Source organism: Pongo pygmaeus, chromosome 14 (genome assembly GCF_028885625.2).
Source record: "Pongo pygmaeus isolate AG05252 chromosome 14, NHGRI_mPonPyg2-v2.0_pri, whole genome shotgun sequence".
NCBI lineage: Eukaryota > Metazoa > Chordata > Mammalia > Primates > Hominidae > Pongo > Pongo pygmaeus.
In genome coordinates this window covers 115,648,982-115,658,218 of record NC_072387.2, presented here as the reverse complement: position 1 = coordinate 115,658,218, position 9,237 = coordinate 115,648,982, and positions in this window count along the sequence as shown.

Sequence of the window (9,237 nt, the reverse complement as noted above, 5' to 3'; positions counted from 1 at the left end):
GGAAACGATTTCTCCACATTTCCATTTTAGGTCAGAAGTCTTTGACATGCTAGAGAGAAAGATGGATTTTTTTTAATGAATAAAGGAGATAGTTGACATTTTTAGCATTTTTGGCAAAGAAAGATTTCGTTTTCAAGACCAAAATTTAAACAGCAATATTTAGCACAAAAAATGTTTGTCAATTCCTGCTGAATTTGAAAGCAACAACATATTAAAGCTTTTTCTTCTTTCCTGCAATAGCTGATGTTCACAATACAGTATCCCCCTTGCCCTGGTGGGAATAAGTTCCCCCTTATCCTGGTGGGAATAAGTTCCCCCTTATCCTGGTGGGATATACTCCCTCTTATCCTGGTGGGATTATGTTCCAAGACTCCCAGTAGATGACTGAAACCATGAATAGTACCAAGTCCTACACATACTATGTTTTTATCATATACATACATATGTATGATAAAGTTTAATTTATAAATTAGGCATAGTTAGAGATAAACAATAATAGCTAACAATAAAATAGAATAATTATAACAATATACTGTAATAAAAGTTTTCTGATGTGGTCTCTCTTTCTTTCAAAATATCTTATTGTACTGTACTCACCCTTTTTTGATGATGTGAGAAGATACCATGCCTATGTGATGTGATGAAGTGAGGTGAATGAGAAAGGCATCATGACGCAGGGTGGCCTACTATTGACCTAATAAGCAGGTTGTGTCTGCAGCATGGAGACTCTGGAAGAGGGATGATTCACATCAAGGGAAGAATTGAATGGGACAGCAGAGATTTCATCATGTTACTCAGAGCAGTGCACAATTTAAAACTTATGAATTGTTTATTTATAGAATTTTCCATTTAATATTTTGAAAAGGCAGGGTGCCACAGGTAATTGAAACCACAGAAAGTGAAACTGCAGATGAGGGAGGACTACTGTATTCTTACAGCTAAATTGTAGGTCATTGGAATATTATTGATAGTTTAATCAAAAAACAAATTAGATCAACATGGGTGGTACCATTAGGAAAGATGGTAGATTTTCAATTCAAATTCACATCTTTCAAAGAAAAATATTGTGAGTCTCTGCTATGAGACAGATATTGAGAAACGGTGTAGATATGTATTCGTCTGTTTTCATGGTGCTAATAAAGACACATCTGAGACTGGGCAATTTACAAAAGAAAGAGGTTTAAGAGACTCACAGTTCCACGTGGCTGGGGAGGCCTCACAATCATGATGGAAGGCAAGGATGAGCAAGTCACGTCTTACATGGATGGCAGCAGGCAAAGAGAGAGAACTTGTGCAGGGAAACTCCTGTTTGTTAAAACCATCAGATCTCATGAGACATAGTCACTATCATAAGAAAAGCACAGGAAAGACCCACCCCATGATTCAGTTACCTCTTACCAGGTTCCTTCCACAACGTGGGAGTTACAGTTCAAGATGAGATTTGGGTGGGGACACAGCCAAACCATATCAAGATATCAGCAGAAATGAACAAAAAATGAGTGATTTTAAAATTACTCAGTTTATTTCTGATATTCTGATGTGCATTCCATAAGAGATAATTACATTCTACACCTAATGCCAAAGTTCTTACAGTTCAAACTCTAGGAGCAAGAGCTGCCCAAGAACCATTGCCAAAAAGTTACAGGGAGAGCCTCAGTGTTACTTTGGACTCTCCAGCTCCTACCTTCCCCTCTCTCTTTCCTTGCTCTTCTCTCTCCATCATTCTTCCCATCCTTCCCAGGTGCTGGGGACTCAGCTTCCATGATGCTGCCTCAGACTTTCTATCCATATGGTATTATTGCACTGTGTCTCAGAGGAGAAGAGGGAGGCCATCTGGAGAAGGTTCAGGGCACCTCAGCAGTGTCTCTTGCCTGTCCATTGCTCCTGCTTCCTGATCCCTGCCAGGGGCACACCTGGAGAAACTTAGAAAACCCTTCAGAAAATAGTAACAGAGAAAACTCACCAAATACAAGCCATTCAATGTGCCGTCATAGGTTCAACTCAAATCTTGTTTCAAGTTACAAATAGAGAATTCCTGTGCTTCTTATCAGCTTTATGAATTTTATTCGTGCTTGAGAAAGTTGCTAAACAGTGTAAATGAATATTTGGGAGAAGAATAAAAGAACTACTCAGGAAATCTGAAAAATGTTAAAATAAATTCCAGAGCACTTTGATTCTTCCTTTACAAATACAAAGGATTTATGGTCTTTTGCATCAGCCAGGGTGGCCACTGAGAAGTCAGAGTTTATCTATATCCATCTTCACATTTATTACAACCACACACAGCATTTATCATACTTGTATTCAGACATGATGCTATTATTATTTTCCACTGGCATGGCTTTTAAACCTCAAAGCATTAGAGATAGATAGATAGACAGATAGATAGATAGATGGATAGATAGAGATATTTATATAATGAAAGAATTGTATATATAAATAAAATTTCTTTATATAATGAAATTCATATGAAGGAATATATTATATATAGTTGTATAAAATTATATGTTATAAATTATATATTATATGTAATTTACATATTTATAATTTATATTATATATAATTATATAATTTATAAAATTATGTATAAAATTTGTATATATTATAAATATAAAATATATAATATATATTATAATTTATATATTATACAATATATATTATATATATAATATATTATATATTATAATTTATATATAATATATAATATATTATAATTTATATATAATATATAATATATTATATATATCATGTATTGTATATATACATACATATTTCCACCAATGTGATTTTTTAAAAGACTACCATAAACTCACTGAAAAGAAAAAATAACAGTTTGTTTCCAAGACATGAGGACATCAGTTGGAATAACGTTTCTTCCATGGAATTAAATGCATCTCTGGTGTCTTGGAAAGGCAATTTCCTCTCAAATGGGTAAAGTGGTTGTACTGGTAGTGTATAAAAATGAATACAATAAAATAGGCACAAAGAATCTCACAACTTAAAACATCCCATCTTTATTCTATAGCTGTAAGCTCAGAGAGACAATGATCCCATGATTCTATGGGAGTAGAAAAACACTTTATTGAGTGTTTTCTGTGTATCAGACACTGTGTACATTTTGCCATGTTGTCCAGATTTTATTAAATGCAGTCCTTTTCCTGTTCAGTGTCACCATTTGGAGGTTTTTTTCAAGACACTCTGGTGCTCCATGAGATCTAATCTCCATTAATGTGACATATATGCTGATATTATGTAAGTGTGTGTGCATACGTACACTGACACACATCGTTTGCATTTGTAATTTTTTTTTACCCAGTTGCCTCATAAAAGATTAAAACGGAAGATCAGACTCCATTCAGAGTTTGACAATGCCTCAATAATAAAACAGTTCTCATCATTTGAAGAACTATGAGGTGGAACAAAAACTGATTTGAGATTCATACCGTTGTATACCTACTCTTTAAAAAAAAGATGCAATTTACACATCTGCAAATCTTAGGAAATGGCTTAGAGAATTTGCATGATTTGGGCACATGAAGCCATTTTAGCACATAAATTCCTTCCTTTCATCTCTAACGGGTGTAGAAAGGATACAAACATATTTTTTGCAGATGATGTGAATTATTGACTGGCATAAATAGCAACTCACACTAAATGCTTCAGAAATGTTTTTTTAATTGAGTGAAGATGGAATAAAAAATGCAGGAAAAATCCTGTTCTATGAGAGCTGAAGATATGGAATTAGATACAGTATTTGTGACTGTGTGTGTATGTGTGTGCCATAGCTAATATTATAATTTTTGGTTGGTCTTCCTTGTCCATTTAATGTTTATAGCATTTGCTGATGGATTTTTACTAAATGATGACAAAATAATGAAGCAGATTAGTAAGAAAATCTACAAATTGTTTACTAGACCTTCACTGTCTTTATTAAATAGATGAACTAAAAGGTAAATACGGATTTTTACCTGCTAAAGAAAACTACTAGAATTTATTGCACTTTAAAAATATCATGCAATGTGTTGTAAAATGAACACAATCAGATGTTCTCTTAAAGGACTATATTAGGGTATTGTAAATAGTTTTCCTAAAAGTGGTGAAACCAATCAGATGTTCTCTCAAAGGACTATATTAGGGTATTGTAAATAGTTTCCCTAAAAGTGGATTTTTTTGCACCACAATTCAAATAATGCCAGAATTGCCAGCTATAAACCAAATGTGAAGTACATGAGCTTGAAATGCCCATAGTGTTCACGTGGATCAGTCCCTTTTTTACACTGGAAACAGCCCCAGAAAGTTCCAGCCAGTAATGAAAGATGGTGCACAACGGCTGTGACAGAACCGTGATCAAATCCGGTCATTGTGAGTCTTCTGGCCAGCGTTGATTTTCTACCACATGTGTTTTGCGGCCTCCATAAGATGTTAAAGGAACAATGAATCATTGGCAATCCATAATACTCAGATTCTTGGCTTAGAGAGATTATTTATCCCGGGGAGCCTTTCTGACATAAACACTAGCCTGTGATGTAGTAACAGGGAGTAAATAGAATAGTCCAACTTATATGAATGCAAGAAATTATAACGTGATTAATTTTTTTGGCCATTTCAATTTATTGAAGCTAATTCAGTTGGCTCTGTGAATGTATATAGGAAATTTAGAAATATCGATCTGTTTTTATTTTTTTCCTCTAGGTTAACTGCAGTGAATCAAACTATTGGATTATAATTCCATGAAGGTAAGAAAGAGCTCCAGATGGTTTTCATCCTATCACCAGGACCTGCACAGTATGAGTGCCTGGTGCATAACAAACCTTATTAATTATCTTTTCTCTCTTTCTTTCCCCAACCATGTGTATACATACACACGCACACACACACATATATATGTACACACACATATATATGTACACACACATATATACATGTGTATGGATGCATACTCACGTACACACGTGTATATATACACATATATACATGTGTATGGACACGTGTATATATACACATATATACACGTACACATATGTATATATACACATATATACATGTGTATGGGCATATACATATATATACATGTGTATGGGCACATTCATATATATACACACATACACACACATATATACAATAAATAACTGGTTGAATGGCAAAATGACTAAATGGATTTAGTACAACCTAATGATATGCCACAGATTTGTCAAAGAGCCCTGGAATTGAGTAAAAATGAATGAACTAAATTCCAAGATCTTTTACAACCTATGATTTCATTCCAGCAGAAATTTGTAAATATGTGTACCATAGATTTGTACAAAATGTTAATGGTGGCATTATTTGGAATAGCTCCAAATAGGAAAAAGCCCAAATGTCAATCAACAGTAGAATGGATGGATTTTGGTATATCCATAGAATGGAATTCTAGACCACAGTTAAAATGAGTAGATTATTGCTACACTCAGCAACATGGATGAAACTCAAAACTCCTTGAGTGGATAAAGCCAGACTGTTTACAATTACATTCTCTATAAGAACTTTTATTCAAATTTCAAATACAAGCAAAACTATTCTACAGTGAGAAAGTCAGTGGTTACCTTTGGCGGTTAGTGTACCCAGGCTGGGGCAGGAGGGAAGTTTCTAGGTGATGAAGATGTTTTAATTCCTGATCTAATTCTAGCTATACTGATGGGTTTACTTTGAAAAATTCATCAAGGTGACTATGCACTTTCTGTAGGTTTACATGAAAATTTCAATGACACACTTGGTTGTATGACTTTGGACATTACTTTTCTTTTCTGTGCCTTAATTTCCTCAATTGAAAAGTGAGGAAGAGAATGCTTACCTCTAAGGATTGACATAAAGATTAGTGGCCGAGCACGGTGGTTCACACCTGTAATCCCAGCACTTTGGGAGGCAGAGGCAGGCGGATCACAAGATTGGGAGTTTGAAACCAGCCTGGGCAAGATGGTGAAAGCCCGTCTCTACTAAAAAAAATACAAAAAAAAAAAAAAATTAGCCAGGCATGGTGGCATGCGCCTGTATTCCCAGCTACTTGGGAGACTGAGTCATGAGAATTGCTTGAACCCAGCAGGCGGAGGTTGCAGTGAGCTGAGATCACGCCACTACACTCCAGCCTGAGCAACAGAGCAAGACTCCATCTAAACAAAACAAAACAAAACAAAACAAAAACAAACAAACAAAAAGATTAGATTAGCAAGTAGAGTATGTGTAAAACCACCTGGAAAAATGCCTGGAGTGTGTGTTCAGTATTTAATTGCAGAAACAGTTACCTTCATAAACAACAGGACATTGTGGGAACATCTGTTAATTACCGAACAGTCTTTTTAGGACCCCCTGGGGTTTGTGGATAGTAATTTTTATGAATAATACCTTTATATGGGCTGAAATCACAATGATACTGTGTCAAATTAAAAAAGCAGTTAAGAGCTATGCTTCTTTTTGTCAATTTACTTGTTTTATTTGTTTTTAATTGACAAAGTTGTGTGTATTTATCTTGCACAACAAGGTGTTTTAAAATATATATACATTGTGGAATGGCTAAATTGAGTTAATTAACATATGCATTACCTCACACAGTTATTTTAGGAACTATGTTTCTAGAAGTCTGTAAGGTAGAATGGATTGATATTTTTAACCTGATTCATTCATTCATTTCTTCATTTAACCCAGGAATTTCTTGAGGGTCAGTTTCACAGCATGCACTACACTAAGTGTTGGGATTACTAAAATCAAGGAACAGTTACTGACACAACAAATCGACGTGAAGTCCTAAAAGACAGAACATAGACACATAAAAACATAGTATAACACAATATATTAAAATATACGCAACAAAACATATAAGATAAACACAGAAATGTTTGGAGCAATGAATTAGATACTTAACTGGTTTAGAAATGTTTTGGAAAAATGTATGCTAATATGTCTTTTGTTCAAAATTTATTAATTAGATAATTAACTTTTAATTATGATAAAATACATAATATAAAATGTATTATCTTAAGTACTTTTAAGTATTCAGTTCAGTCATGTTCACTATATTTATATTGCTGTGGAACAGATCTCTAAAACATTTTTATCTTGCAAAACTGAGACTCTACACCCACTGAACAACCTTCCATTAATATTGTTTACATGTTAACATATTTAATTATATTATAATGTACTATTGATAACATATTATATATAAATATATTTATAAATATACATGAAATTTGTATATTTGAAGTATTAGTTTCAAAAAATGCTACATATATCTAAGGCTTCTAGTCCTACATTGGACTTACAGTGGAAATCTGGGAAATTGGCCAGCATTTCAGTGTGAAGGAGGAAGGATGCCGTGTTCTCTCCCATCTGTCTCAGAAAACCAGTGTGGAGAAGATGCATAATGGGCTTGATGCATTTTCTATAATGATGTTTATATTTTCATTTTCTTTTTCATAGTCACAATGAAAGTGAAAGCAAAGGAAATAGCTAATGTCCCACAGGCCACTGGGTAATAGCAAACTGTGAAGGGTGTGGGGTGGACTCACCAGGAGATGGGAGCCCGTGGACCCTTCCCTAGCTCCTTTGCTCCCACAGCAACCTTTTCCCTTCTCTTTCCTTGTGTCACAGTCTAGAAGAGTGACATTTCAAAAATTATAGCAGCAGAAGTGTTTTTACCTATAGCAAAAGATGTACATATAATCACATTATGACATACTACAAAATAGGTAAAAATAGTAGTTTTTAATACTTTTATAAATTCAAACTTAGCAATTTTCCTTATTTCAACATTAATATCAATAGGAATTAATGCCAATTTTTTAATGCCAGTGATTTTTAATCTACCGAAATTTGTTTTATAACTTACTGCGGGGTAAATGAGATATTTAGTTATACTTTTGAAAGTACTCCTTGTGTATAAAATACCTTGAAATAAAAGTTTGAAGATGTCCTATGAGTTGTCGTGAAAAGAGTAGTTGTGAAAGTTTCAAAATGACAGATGCATTTTAATGGCAGAGTAGTTCATTTATCCAAAAAAGAGAGAAATACAGCTCAAAGAGGAAGAAAGAATTTAGCAGATGCAGAGAACAGCAAACTATGGTTAGAGCATTGTGAATCTTCAGCTTTGATCTTGAGTACCTAGCTAGACAGTACTGTCAATGGCTAAGATTAAAATGTAACAATATCAGGGGAAATGCATTTGAGAAAGGTAAAACATTTATTTTGTACATATATAGCTTGAAATGCATATGGGAAATGTAGGTGGAGATTTTTAGTAGGCAGTAGCATATGTGAGTTTGAAACGCAATGCAGATATATAATCTAAAACTGGTTCTCAATTCTGACTGCACATTAGGGAACTTACTGCTTAAAATGACTAAATCTCAGGCCCAACTGCAGATTGATTAAATTAAAATTTATGGGGATGTGCGCCTGAATTTTTTTTTTCATTTAAAAAAAAAAAAAAGACTCCCCAGGCGATTATAAGAAACTGCCAGCTTTGGAAACTGCTGGCCTACAATTAGTGTCAACGTCATCATCGTGTGGGCTGTCGTTAGATGGATGCCAACAACGATGGATGAGAACATCTAGCAAGTGCAGGTTGTTCCTCTTCTTGTCTTCTATTTGCCCTTCAGATCTGCCCTTTCATGTAGTCTGGGCACCAGAGCACCCTGAGCCCAGTGGACTGCACCAGTGGACTCTTCCGTCCTCAGGTTTTCGGTAAGCGCCATCTAGAGGAGGCATAGAGAGAAAATCAGGGACCCAGGAAGGTGAAAACAGGTTTTGTTTTCCCAGCTTCCTTTCTGCTGGGTCAAGGGGTGACTGCAGGTTGAGGGTCATCCTCAGTCAAAGGCCACAGCTGCAGCAGGTGCACCTCTTCACACAGCTGCTTCTAGAATCTGCCTAGCTGCTTCAGGTCAAGGGATGATGAGGTTTCCCAACTGTTGCTAGCTCTACAGTTCCGAGCCATCTTCAGTTGATCCCCCTAAATCCTGCCTGCCCCTTTGTAGACAGTACCTTCATTAAACATTCCTCACTGGTTAAAAAGCAGTGACCTTGTGCTGAATATTCTCTGCCAAGCCCTTGCCTGCTGCAGTAACATAAGAAGAGTTGTGGGCTGAAGATGGGACCATGGGAGAAAATGACCTTTAAAAGATGTAACGAGGGGCCCAGGGAAAGTTTTGGCAATGGAATCTGAGCATGTAGAGTTTAAATGTAAGAACAGAAAAATATCTGTTGTAT